Source organism: Protopterus annectens, chromosome 17.part0, assembly GCF_019279795.1.
Source record: "Protopterus annectens isolate FY-2018-M chromosome 17.part0, PAN1.0, whole genome shotgun sequence".
Classification (NCBI taxonomy): Eukaryota; Metazoa; Chordata; order Ceratodontiformes; family Protopteridae; genus Protopterus; species Protopterus annectens.
The window spans coordinates 753,557,942-753,572,682 of NC_056751.1; positions in this window are offsets into that span (position 1 = coordinate 753,557,942).

Sequence of the window (14,741 nt, forward strand, 5' to 3'; positions counted from 1 at the left end):
AGCAGAACATCGAAATCCAAACCTCGAAACCTGATAACTTCAAAAGCTAAAACATCAAAAACAGAAACCCCGGACGCTCATAGTTGGCCTTCCTAAACACACACACACCCTGACGTCATTGTGAAATGCTCCATATGCATAACGTATGGTACAAACTACGATTTAATAGCAGCATAACCAGTAAAATTGTACTATTATACAAAGAACTCATACACATATTAGGATGTTTTCTGATTCAACACCACAACAGTATTACTATGTGCTGTAATTAAACACTTTTAAATTAAGCCTTCCACGCCTGCTCCCTGTGCGCTTACCTGTGACCGAATAGCAATAGAGCTGTTATTGCTTATCCTACTACTCGCGGAGTACTATGGACAAGATATGACTGTGAAATGTCTCAGAAGAGATCAGAACCCTAACCCTAATGGCCGACCGCTGCTATTCGGAGGTCCTGTTTGCGATGTGGCCGACCGTTGCTATTCGGTTGTTCCGTTTTCAATGTTCTCAGCTTTCGATGCTATCGGGTTTCGAGGTTAGCAGTTCAATGTTCTGACGTTCGATATTTTGCTCTTTCGATCTTATGATATACACCTGGACAAAAGAGGTGGCAGTGTTGATTATATTTAATATTGCCCACATAAGCTTACTTAATAAAGGGTAATCAGTGCTGCAGCTTTTGTTATGATATGTATAGACACACACACAAACACACACACACATATATATATATATATAATATATGTATATATATGTATATATATATATATATATATATATATATATATATATATATATATATAAAACTATACATATATATATATATATATATATATATATATATATATGGTTCCACTTCATAATCACAAATTGTTGAAATATCGAATTTCAGCAATTCGTGTCCATGAAGCCGAAACTTCAAAATAACGAAAGTGCATAAGTGCGAATAGGACTATGTCGAATTTGCGCTTATGCATTTACGTTATCTTACGGAACTGTTTGGCTAGGATGGTGTCTACAGTTTAGGGTGAGTGAGTGTGTGTGAGTGTTTTTGTAACTTGTACAAGTGGGTTAGGGAAGGGAGGTGGAGGTATGAGTGTGTGTGTGTTGGCTGTGCGTGAGTGTTTTTGTAACTTGTACGAGTGGGTTAGGGAAGGGAGGTGGAGGTATGAGTGTGTGTGTTGGCTGTGCGTGAGTGTGTTTGTAACTTGTACGAGTGGGTTAGGGAAGGGAGGTGTAGGTATGAGTGTGTGTGTTGGCTGTGAGTGAGTGAGTGTTTTTGTAACTTGTACGAGTGGGTTAGGGAAGGGAGGTGGAGGTATAAGTGTGTGTGTGTGTGTGTTGGCTGTGTGTGAGTGTTTTTGTAACTTGTACGAGTGGGTTAGGGAAGGGAGGTGGAGGTATGAGTATGTGTATTGGCTGTGTGTGAGTGTTTCTGTAACTTGTACGAGTAGGTTAGGGAAGGGAGGTGGAGGTATGAGTGTGTGTGTTGGCTGTGTGTGAGTGTTTTTTACTGTTTGTGTGATCTTGGAATTAGTATATATAAGTAGGGGAGTGTGGGGGTGCAGGGGCCTTGCCCCCCTGCATTTGTGTAGTGTAGGTGTGTGCCTGTGTGGTGTTTTGTTGTATGTAATTGTTTTATGGTGTGGGTGTTATGGTTTGTGTGTTATGTGCTGTATGCTGTGTGTTCGATGTTGTGGTTTCGTGATTGTGAAGTATCTTCGTTGTGATGGTTTCAGCTTCAGCATTTCGGCAATATGAAGTGAAACCATATTTTATATAGATATAGATATATTATACACATATATATATATATATATATACATATACATATATATATATATATATATATATATATATATATATATATATATATATATATATATATACATATAGAAAGAGAGAGATAGTGAGGATTTATGTCAACTCATCAAATGTAGTTTCGGTAAACGTAAAAAAAATTCTAAGTTGTTTACCCCATATGGGGAGCACTTTCCACATCCCCTGAACTTATATATACAACAACTACCAGCTCACTCAACAGCGGGGAAAGAGTTAAACTCTACTGCCAATGAAAGTTATTTTGTCAAATGTACTTTAATCCTTTTGCACTTGTCAAAACAAGCTGAGGCAACATGACATGCTCCGTACCTATAATATAAAACACAAATCAGTAGTTCCAGACTGAAGGGCCCAAATAACAAAAAGCACTAACACGAACATTCTAAATGGGCTATATACATGTAAGTAGTTACATTTCATGTAGTCAATAGCTGCTTTGGTTTACCGCAGATTCTGTACAAATTAATTAAATGCTGTTTTCATCATGTTGTGCTATCGTCGAGTCACAGAGAGCTGACTATAACATAATAGTGTGTGTTTCCCCTTAGTCACAGTTATGCAACTGAGGAGTTAGTATATTTAAGTGAGGTATTATGGGGCAAAGCACCACTCCGCCAAAAAAAAAATATATGCTAGTGCGTTTGATAGGTTGATTGCCTTGATTTGTATGCAATCGCAAAAGTACACAATGTGTGTTTCTTTTCTGATCACCTGTAGTATTTAGGGTGCGTTTTGAAACAATCACTGATTTTTCTCTTACTGCAGAGTTTAAGGATTTGTGGCATATGTGCCCCTATTGCTCACACCATTCAATACAGCTTCCACTGCTCAGCCTTAATATAATATAATACTGTGCAACTCTCTCTGCGTGTCTCTATATCCATATACACACACACACACATATATATATATATATATATATATATATATATATATATATATGTGTGTGTGTGTGTGTGTGTATGGGTCCCATTTAGACCGCCAAAAGTACACTCCACCGAATTACAAATGAACGAGACCACATGTCCGAAAGACCAGTTATCCGAAAGATCACTACCCCGAAACACACAACGCCAAAACTACAGATAAAGGCAAACATCAACAAAACAATATAGTCTCAGACATTTTTGCAGGGGGGCAAGCCTGCCTGCACCCCCGTCTGAGGGGCTGTGCCCCCCCCCTTGCTACTTATATATACTAACTCTGAGATCACACTATAATGATACAAAGGGTATATTTCCTGATCATCACTATACTGCAATCTCCATTTAAAACTATGGACGCTGTACAAATGTAAAAACAGTACGGTGTATCACAAGGTGCACAAACACTAAACACTGGAAACTCTTTCACTCTGTTAACTCTTTTAACTCTTTCAGTGAAACAAACTTTGGGATAGTGATCTTTTGGACAAGTGGTGTCGTTCATTTGTAATTTGGTGGAGTGTACTTTCGGCAATTTAAATGGAACCCATATGTGTATACATATATATATATATATATATATATATATATATATATATATATATATATATATAGATATATATAGGTCCTTAGCATACATCAGTTTTTCATTAAATTGACCTTTGTCAATATACTCTGGTTGACAATATAGTATCAACAAATGTGTAAGATCGACAGTCTCTGGGTTAGGGAAACATGACCCAGACCATGGGATTGTGTGATCTCAGAGTTAGTATATATAATTAGTAGGATGTGTGGAGGGGGGCTTGGCCCTGCAAAAAATACTATCTTCTGTTTTTGTATGTTCTGAAGATTAGTCTCAGAGCATGTGCTGTTGTGTGTCAACACTTGTGTGGATCGACTAGTAATAGTAGATCAACATACACACACGGAAATACACACAAAAATATGTAGTACAAAAAAGTTATGATCTTACCATAACGTTCCATCTGTGTTGTTGATCTTCATTCATTCATGATGGATGGGTCCCGGTTCCATCCTCGGAATCGACTCGGCCGATATAACAAGCTTGCTCCATCCAAAACCTCTCGAGCTAAGGTTACCATAGTGCCCATCTCCTCAAATCGAGTTTGCCCGTAAGGGCAAATGCCTTATCATGTTGCCAGAACCAAATCCAAACTTCCAGGAGTCTTTCGGAGGGGGTAGGAGGGTGGAATGTCATGAATGAAGATCAACAGCACAGATGGAATGTTATGGAAAGAATGTAACTTCTTTATCTGATGTTGTTAATCTTCATTCATTCATGACGGATGGGACAGAGTCTCTAGCTACTTTATGTCCAGGGAGGCCCTATGGAAGGATATTAATGAGCACCATTGAGCCAAAGGATGTTCTCCCCTTGGAGACCATGTCCAATATGTAATGAGTGATAAAGGTATGACGGATAGCCCAAGTGGCTGCTGTGCAACTGTCACCCATACAAGCTCTGAAATGAAAGGCCACCGAAGTAGCAACTGATCTGGTTGAATGTGCCTTGATTTTAGTTGTTAGACAAAAGAGATGCAGTCTCTCTGCCATTTAGCCAATGTGACTTTGGAAACAAATTTTCCAAACTTGGATCCTGAAAAAGACAGGAATAATTAGTCAGATTTTCGGAAAGATTAAGTCCTAAGTAGAAACGTAATTGTCTATGTACACCCAATAAATGCAAACAATTGTCTCCTTTATTAGAAAAATTTGGGAAGAAAACTGGCAAGTCAGTTGACTGATTAATATTTAACTCAGATGAGCTTAGTAGAAAGGAGGGGTTAGTCTGAAGAGAAACTCTCTCTTTGTGGAAAACTATGTAAGGACGTTTTATGCACAAAACCTGTAATTCTGAAATTCTTCTCGCTGAGGTAATGGCTACCAAGAATAAAGTTTTCCAAGACAAGAATTTTATATCGCAGGTGGCAGCAAGCTCAAAGGAATGACGAGTCAAGGTTTGCAGGACCAGCATCAAATTCCAAGGTTCAAGGGACTCTTTGAAGGGCGGTTTTATATGTATGACTCCTTTCAAGAAAGTTTTACAGAGACGATGAGATATTAAAGAGGAATCTTAGAAACCATTATGGAAGTTTGAGATAGCTGCTAAATGGACCTGGATCATAGACGCTGATGCTCCTGAATGGAGTAAGGTTGATAAAAACTCCAACACCGAATTAATCAGAGCTGAAAAGGGGTGCAGTCAACAAATCTGTTCCATTTACTAAAATAAAAGTTTGTGGTGGACGGTTTGTGGGAAGCCAGAAGTATTTTTCGTACAGGGGAAGATAGGTTATTCTGCCTGGCAATTACCAGAAGTGGAGGTACCATGCTGTCAGCTTGAGGCTCGATAGGTTTGGGTGGATCAACCCCTGGGGGTGCAACAGTAATCCTGGAGTTGGATCCAGAGTTCACAGTCAGTGAACCAGGTGAGGCCAAAAGAAAGGGAACCAGACTTGTCGGGGCCAGCAGGATGCAATGAGGATCACTTTGCTTCTTAACTGAAGTGCTTTCTTTAGAAATTGTGGAATCAGAGGAAAGGGAGGGAAGGCATACAGCAGTCTCAGGGGCCAGTCGTGTACTAAAGGATCCCTCAGGGACTCCCCCTGAGGGGGGATTAGGACAAAGTAGCTGCTCCATTTGTGGTTATTGGGAGATGCGAATAGATCGCAGCAAGGCTGACACAAGTGACGGAAAATCTCTATCGCTACTTCAGGATTGAGGGACCACTCATGAGGCAGGAGAATGCATCTGCTCAGCTTGTCCACAATCATACTGGAATTCCCAGGAATGTGCATTGCAACCAGAAAGCAGTTGGAGGCGATTGCCCATTGCCAAACTCTCGTGGTTTCCCGACACAACAGGTAGGATCTGTTACCTCCTGTTTGTTGATGTACCAGACAACCAACATGTTGTCTGACTGGATAGCAATTTTCCTCAACGGGCAGGGAAGATTACAATGCTTGCAATGCGAGAAGCACTACCCTCAGTTCTAGGACATTAATATGCAAATTGGCCTCTAAGGTGGACCAAGTGCTTGGACTGTCATTCCCTGAAAATGTCCCCCACCCCATCAGAGATGCATCTGTGTTCACTACAGCCTTGGGCTAAGAGGGTGAGAAGAGGTGACTCCATAATTCCATTTCTGGCTTCATCTGCCAGTTTAGATCCTGCTTTCAGCGGTTCATTATGCAGATTGGGTAGGGCATGGGATGTGCCAATAGGGACCACTGTGATGCTAAGAGCCTTTGTAGTAATCTCATATGGAGCCTTGCTAGGGGAACTATAGTAATCGTCGTAGTAATCTCATATGGAGCCTTGCTACGGGAACTATAGTAATCGTTGCTGCCATAGAACACAGCAGCTGAAGGACTGAATGAGCTGAGACTTTGTCCTAACAGACTATCACTCGGAGTTGAGATCTTAGTCTCTGAAGCCTGTGACGAAGAAGGGCGACCAGGCAAGACCTTGTGTCGAATGTTGCTCCTATAAATTCTAGGCTTTGAGTAGGTAGTAGTTTTGACTTTTCTTTGTTTATTGAGATCCCTAAGAGTTTTGCTAGCTGTAGAGTGTAGTGCAAGGCAAGAAGCAGTAGATGCTTGGTGGGGGTGGTAAGGAGCCAATCATCTAGATATGGAAACACCCGGAATCTTTGCAGTCTCAAGTGAGCTGTTACTACTGCCATACATTTGGTGAACACTCTGGGGACTGTGGAGAGACCAAATGGCAGCACTCGAAATTGGTAGTGATTGGCTCCCACATGGAAGCGGAGATATCTTCTGGAGCATTTGTTCATTTTTATATGGTAATATGCATCCTGAAGATCTATCGAGCACATCCACTTATCGTTTTCCAGAAATGTGAGGATAGACTGAACTGTGACCATCCAGAATTTGGTCTGTCTGCTGAACTTGTTTAGGATGCTAAGGTCCAAAATTGGCCCTCTAGTCCCCTGTCTTTTCTGGCACTTGAGAAAAATCCAGATTCTATCTGGTCTGATGGGACTGTCTGGATGACTCTTTTTTTGGAGCAGCTTTCAAATTTCTTGTGCTGTTGTGTCCCTCTAACTGGGTGGAATGTTGGGGATTCACCTTTGTAGCCTTGGGTAAAGATCAAAGGGAATGTGATAACCTCGAGTAATTATCATCCAAACCCAAGAATCTGTTCTTATGGAATGAAGGCTAAGTGGTGCAGAAAGAATCGTCCCCCGACTGCTTCCAGAGGGAAGTAATCAAGCTGCTCTTCAGCAGTGCTGGTAGGGCTGCCCATAAAGGGAATCTCTGGACCCCTGGACCCCTGGTTACGCGGACCGCCTCTGCCTTGGGAGGGTGTCTTCCTGATGAGTTCCTCCCTCTGCCTCGGTGGGAAAATTTGCCACGTGTGTCCCGGAAAGGCCCTTGGGATTTCTTGAACCACACCTTTCCACTCCTCTGATTCCTACAGCAGGATCATTGGGGAGTGGAAAAATGTACACCCATAGCAGATAGGGTCTTGCCATCCTTCTCACACCTGGCTAGTATGTCTTTAACTTTTAGACCAAAGAGAGAGGAAGCATCAATGGCAGCGCTGATGAAGGAAGACTTGAAAGGGTCCGCAAAGTTGCACAAAAGCATCCAGGCATGACGTCTCATGACAACACATGCTGCTATGGCCGCCCCTTTGGTTGTATTTGCAATCAACCACATGGATGAGTTAGATATGGATTCCAGGGTGGCAAGCTGTGAAGCAACCTCATCAGACACTGCTCCTGCTAAGGTCCCTGAGAGTTCTGTGATCAGGTCTCTCTGGAGGCAGGTAAAATGTGCCAAATACTTCAATGACCATATGGCAAAGGTTGTTGAAGCATAAACCCATGTCCCTGGTCTGTCCATCATCCAAGACTCCCTGTTTGGAGGATGGACAGCAGGACTCTCCTCTGCGAGTTCTTTCCTTGTGGCTGCCGCCACCACTATAGCATCAATTGACAAGCCTCTGGACCAATGGGGAGCTGATCCTCTGGAGGGGAGAGCATTTTGTCCGATCTCCAGGGGATTGGCACAACAGTGTCAAGGGCCTTCTAGGCACACTGCACGATGAGCTTGACCAACTCATCCCCAGGTGGAATAACCCAGGAAGTAGAGGGTCGAGCACGGAAATCCTGCAAGAATACAGATTCCTCAGAGTAAGTGTTGGTGGGCTTCCAGTTACCCCTCTCTTTCAGGATCTCCAGTATGTCACCAAAGGAGATGTCCTCACAGGGCGACTGTGGGGACCCTTCCTCCTCATCGTAATCTGTATCTTCGGTGAGAGATTCCTCAGGGGAATCAATGTGGTTCTTCTCTTATGGGTTGTCTCTTCAGGGGGAATGTTTGAAATGGACTCCGAAGAGAGGGTGCCCTGCTGTAGGGTATCTTGCTGCTCCTTTGCCCGATGTCCCAGTGTAGTGGACTGTGTCAGCTGTGGACCAGAGGACATGCATATGTGACATTCCGGTGCCAAAGGGGCCAACTGTGAGCCTGCTGAGGTGAGTACCCTCTCCATAACCTGGAAGGCAGGCCCACCCGAAGAGGAATGGGAGCCTGGAACTGAGAAAGACAACCTGGGAACTGGGGTCACACCCCACTCCAATGAGCCTGTTCTCAGGAAAGGAGCTGCAAGAGGACTTGAGCTGCCAAAGCAACTGGAACTGTAGATGGCACCGTAGAAAAAAATCTGTGCCATACTAGGGGTCACGGTGCTGACAGACCAGTCACAGTTTCAAGGGTGGCTCGGCTCTGACTGAGCCATGGTCCACAGGGTAGGCTCCTGAACCATGGTAAAATCTACCAGTGGGACTGAAGTAGCTGGCACTGGGATAGGCACTGGCATTGAGGGCTCCAAGACTTGCGGGGAGGTTGAAGGAGGAATATAGGTTGGAGTCTGTGGAGAAAAACCCTCAGCTCTGGGTGGGAGGGAGATCCTATTTGGAGTTGGAATGCCTCTTGCCACTAGGAGCTAATCCACAAGTCTCACTACATCGAGATCTGAAAAGCTCCTGGTGGAATGGGTTGACATCCCCGATGGAGATTCAGGCCGGTCAAGGAATGGACTTAGTTGTTGTCCAACAAAGGGGTCAAATGATGGAGAATATTAGGTCCTGGCCAGTGTCTTGACCTTCAGAACCATGGTCAGAAGACCAGAAGGTTGTGATGATGGGGGGAAGTGACCAGTTTTAAGGGAGAGACTATTGCTGGTGCTGAGAGGGACTGTGGTACCGTGGAAGAGGTTGGTACAATGGTAACAGCAGTGGTTGTCGGTTCCATAATCAAGGACAGCACCATGGATGGAGCTTTAGACTCCAGTGCCGAGGTAGGTGTCAAAGTCATTTTGGCATGTTTTGTTTTTGGTTCAGTATAAACATGGGCCTTAGTAGTTTTTGACTCCTGGAACTGAGGAGACGGTGGCACTGAATGGCTCCTCTTCTTCATCTCTTTTTTTAGGAGGGGCTGACACCTCCACCTCAGATAAGGCCTCCGAGAAAGGGGTTTTCAAAAGACCCTTTAAGATTAATTTGTTCTTGTGCTCAGCTAAGGTGCGGGCAATAAATTCCTTACAGAGCTTGCACGGAGGTTAAACCTTCAAATGTGGTACTCCTAGGCAATAGACACAGGAGAGATGCCCATCAGAGTTTAGCATCTTCCTGCCACATTTATCACACTCTTTAAAACCAGCAGTGCCCTAGTGCCCTTCTTATCAGCCATTACGAAAAATACAGTAATCAAACAATAAACAAGAAGCAATATCCTTTCACGACTATGTATACACACACATGCACATAGAAAGGGAAGGATTTTTTTTTTAATTTACCAAAAAGGTAAGTAGAAATATATATTGAAAGGGTAAAGGGAAGGGAAAGAGAATACCAACGATGGCATTTAAATTACCAAAGGGGAGGGAGGAGCCTGTACCAACGATGGTACGAAGAAATGCCAACAAGGTAAAAAGGAAGGAAAAATTTATTCACACAGGAAGGGAACTATCATTAACTATAAATGATTAAGATACAGGAGGATTATAAAAGTTTACAGGAGTAAATTTGCAAAATTTAAGAGAAAAATTAAATACTTAGCTTGACAGCTGGCCTGACATGTCTTGAAACTCTACACGGTAAATGAGATCTGAGGACAGGGAAACTATAGGTAACCTTAGCTCGAGAGTTTATGGCTGGTGCGAGCTTGTTATATCAGCCGAGTTGGTTCACAGGATGGAACCGTGACCCATCTGTCATGAATGAATGATTAACAACATCAGATATAATGTTTGTATACTGTATATACATATACATCATACTACACTCATATTATCTACTGCAGTAATGCACTATTTACAGTAATATTTACTGTAGATATCATTCTGTAATTCTTCTGACCATCCATGCTGAGAGCTACACCACAGCAAGTTAAATCATTACCAAACAGGTTTAGCTTCACTGCTCATTAGAGAGTGCTATTGTACAACTCAGTGCAAATGTTGTCTAAGGTGGACACTGCTGTGCTCCTCGAAGACAAATGAAGATTACTAGCACCAGGCAACTTCAGTCCTTTTTCAGCGGGTTAAAACCATATTACATTCACAAGTCTCTCACTAAGCATACTCCAATTTGGCTAATATGGAGACACCATCCCTTACAGTCCTTTCCTGTAACTTGTCTGATAGCACTTGGTGTTTTGAGACAATGTCCAAGTTGCCTCATGCTTACCAAAAATATATTATTGTTCTCACAAGACTCCATTTGTGAGAATTGTAAGCACTTAATGAATCTGGTGCCTACCTTTCATGGCATTCCAACAATGCAACAAAAACAGCATTACTAGATTTACTTACACAGAAGTGATTAAAAAGCTGATTCCCAAGCCTTCTGTAATCAGAACTAAGAAACCTTAGCCACCAGACCACACCTCCACATCATTAACACGTACGCCGTCACCATCAGACCACACCTCCACATCATTAACATGTACGCCGTCATCATCATCATCACTCCCTTTTTCCCATTTTCTACATGGATTGGGGTGTCATGTCATCTGTGTCAATCTCTCTTGATTGACCTCCACTGTCCTACCTTCTTGAACAGGTCACAGGTCTTCTCTCATACAATCCATCCATCTCTCTGCTGCATGCCCTCATTTCTTCTTACCTTCTTCCTTTCTGTCCCAAATCTTCTTCACCAGATTGTCTTCTGCCTTTCTGCACATGTGCCCAAACCACCTTAATCTGTTCTCTTTGAGAACTTTTTCTACTTCTGCTCTGATGCCCTCATTTCTTCATCTGTCCCACAGAGTGCATCCTATCACCCTTCTCAGACACTTCATTTCCAACACCTCTAGCTTTCTCAACTGCTCTGCCTTTACTGCCCTGGTTTCTGTACCATACAGTAGTACTGGTCACACCTCTCTTTTATACACCTTACTTTTCTGTTTCTTTGGCACTCTTCTGTCATACACTTCCCCTGACACTCTATGCTAGTTGGCAGCAGTCCCTCTGATGCTAGCTTTGACCTTCTTGTTCAGACTTCCCTTCTCCTCAACCACCCCTCCCACATACTTGACACTCTTAACCTGTTCCACTATTTTTCCTTTTGTCTCAATTTTCAGTCTCTTCTGATTTCCCCCATTTGCTGTCATTACAACCACCATATCCGTACTCAGTTTCAAGCCATGTACCTCCAGTTTTGCATTCCATTATCCTTTGCTGACATTGTTGCTCAGAGTCTACCTTAATGCCACATCGTCTGCATACAGCAGCTTTGTTGTTCTGTCCTCTCCGACCTCTTTGCTAATGCATCACCAGTATGAGCAGCAGTGGGCTCAGAGCTGAACCCTGATGTACACCCACTCCCAATGGAAACCCATCTGTGAGGCCGAACACTGTTCATACTTAAATCATTGTATCCTTGTATATAGTCTGCACTAATTTTACCATTGTTCTGGGGACCTTGAACCAATGTAGGACTGCCCAAATCAGCTTTCTTGGGACCTTGCTATATGCTTTCTTCAAGACCAGGAATGCCCAGTTGTACTTTTACTTCATCTCTAACATCCTCTCAACTATCTGTCTCACTGCAAACAGCAGGTCAGTTGTGCTTCATCCTGATCTGAATCTGAGCTACTCACCCCCCATCTTACATTCTACTACTCTGCATATTGGTTTATCAATTACCCTCTCCAGAACTTTTATGCAGTGTGACAGGAATTTGATACCTCTGTACTGCCCACTGTCAAGAATGTTCCCTTTGCCCTTGTTTACTGGCACTAGTATGCTTATTTTCCAGGTTCGTAGGTAAGCAGTAGGCTAGAAGCCATTATGGGATATTTTAACCCAATGCAATTTTCCTTTCAAAGGTGAGGATCAAGCCCTGTAAATTGAGACTGTGAGAGCAACACCTTAACCTTTCAATACATAGTACTTTCCGGATGCTCAGAAGTGATTCCTCCTCTATCTCACCCAACATCTTTATCATATCATACCTGCTGTGACCTCACCTTAGCCTGCTGCTTTCCCTGACTTCATTTTCCTTAGTGATGTTCTTACTTTTTCTAGGGTGGGTTCCTCTTCTTTTGTTTGCTGTGTCTGGAGCAGTATAGCATCTGTGGGGTTTTCTTCATTCAGAAACTGCTGGAAATATTTCTTCCATCTGTCTTTGATGTCCTATGGGCCGGTGAGCAGGTTGTTGCTGGGATTCCTTATGAAGGGTGTCTGACTATTTTGTTTATCTTTCTGTTCCTTGTAACTTGATAGAGTTTCTTTGTGTCATCTTCTGAATCACCCTCCAGAAACTAGTAGAGTCCACCTGATGCCTTGTTCTTTGCTTCTTGCAACTCCTATCTTAGCCGCTTTGCTAGCCAGCTAGTATTTCTTCCTAGCCTGATCCATCTTTTCTCTCCCCCATGTTTTCCTGCACTCTTTTTTTCTTTTGATGATTTGCTGGACTTCTGCATTCCGCCACAAGTTTCCTTATAAGTTCATACGTTCATAGGAGGTTACTAGGCTAATAGCCCTAGAGCCCTTACAAGCCTAACCATATTTATCCCAAGTTGCCCCAACTGTCAGTGGTTAGATGAGTGAAGTTCACAGAGGTAAGGGTCTATGGTAGTTGTAGATCAATATGTGTGTATATACCTTTAAGAAGCTATTCAAGGGCTTGCACAAGTGCATGAATACTGAGCATGTGAGAGCCTGAATGCCATTCTGTAGTAACCAACTGGGATGTAAGCATGTATGTAAGGTCTGTCTGTTAACTAGTGTGTTCATATTTTATGATGCTGCTATCCATCCCGATGTGTTTCTATGCATTAAAGCATCTAAACGAAAACCCCAGCCTTCATGTTATAAGTGTTAGAGATGAATGAATGACATGGTGTCAGAAGTGGCATGTCTAAACAACATGGTATAAGAAATGTCATGTCTAAAGAACAGAGAATCAGGACTGACATATCCAAGGGGCATGAAGTCAAAGGTGGCTTGGGTAAAACAACTTAAGGTACTTGATAGGAGCTGGTGGAATATACAGGAGTAGATCATTCCTAAAAGTGTTGTTGTTGTGTCTTTCACCTTTTCCCGGTTAGGGGTCACCACAGCGGAACTCCAGTCCGCTAATGATTGGCAGTAGATTTTTATGTGCCGAGTTGCCAGCCCTGACACACAACCTTCAATGAAGGTACGCCCATTCACGCATGTCTCCACATAGAAGACGCTCTAGCTGAGAATCAAACAGGACAACATCTTACTGTGAGGCGACAACGCTACCACAGTGTAAACTTCACAAAACAGGTCAGAAATGAATTTCAGGTATTAAAACTTGCTCAGCACTATTTCTTTTTCATATAATATGAAATGAGGCATACAGAACATTCTAAATGATATTTGGATAAACAGATATGTACAATACTGATAAAAATATTTGAATTACTATAGAAAATGTTTGAAATAAAGTCAGAATTGAATAAAATAAGGGGAAACGACCGCATTTTCACAAAGCACATGTATTTCGTATTAAGCAAAGATAACTGAGTTATCAGAAGTGTATAAAGTGTTTGCATGTTTGTGCAGTGTTACAGTGAAGCTATTTCACAAAGTATAGCCATTACAAGGCATATTTTGCAAAGTATAGCCATTGCAAGGCATATTTTGCAAAAGCACAGCCATTACAGGGCATATTTCACAGAGTACAATCATTACAGAGAATATTTTGCTAACTACAGTATTTCAAAGTTTATTGTGCATTTGAATGCTGTTACATGCTCACAAAACTGTTTGTTCATACATTATTACAAGGGCCATATTTTCAGCATGTGTTTGTGTACATTCTGTGGGTACTGCAGGTGGATTTTGAAAGTCCAGTGCACTTGTGTTTGACAGTAATATTGCTGAGAACTGGACAGTGTTTGAGTAAGACTACAACATTTTCATACAAGCTGCATTTTCTGATAAAAATGACCGTACAAAGGCATTTATTCTACTTAATTTAGCTGGGTCAGAGGCCATAGAAAGGGAATGTTCATTTGTGTATGCACGTGCTATCTATACCGGAGAGGGGGAAAACCATCATATTGTTGTACAGGCTGAATCTAGGGAGGACCTTGAGTGATTAAAACATACATTTAGAGAAATGTGTAACCCCCAGACAAATGTTACAATGGACAGGCACTTATTTTATACAAGTGATCAAAAGCCTGGTGAAACTTTTGCGGCATATATAACTGACCTGAGAAACAAAGTTAAATGTACAGATTTGGTGATTTAAGATGATGCTGTGAGGAAGACTTTGCTTCATCACAGTTATTTAACTTTGAATACGACCATTGAGATTTGTCAGATATACAAGCTCACAGAAAAGAATGCAAGTATGCTTACAAATGAGAGCAGCTCTAGAAGGCACAGTGATAAAGCTCATGTTAATAGTATGCAGCACATTAGTAAAAGAAACAGTCCCAA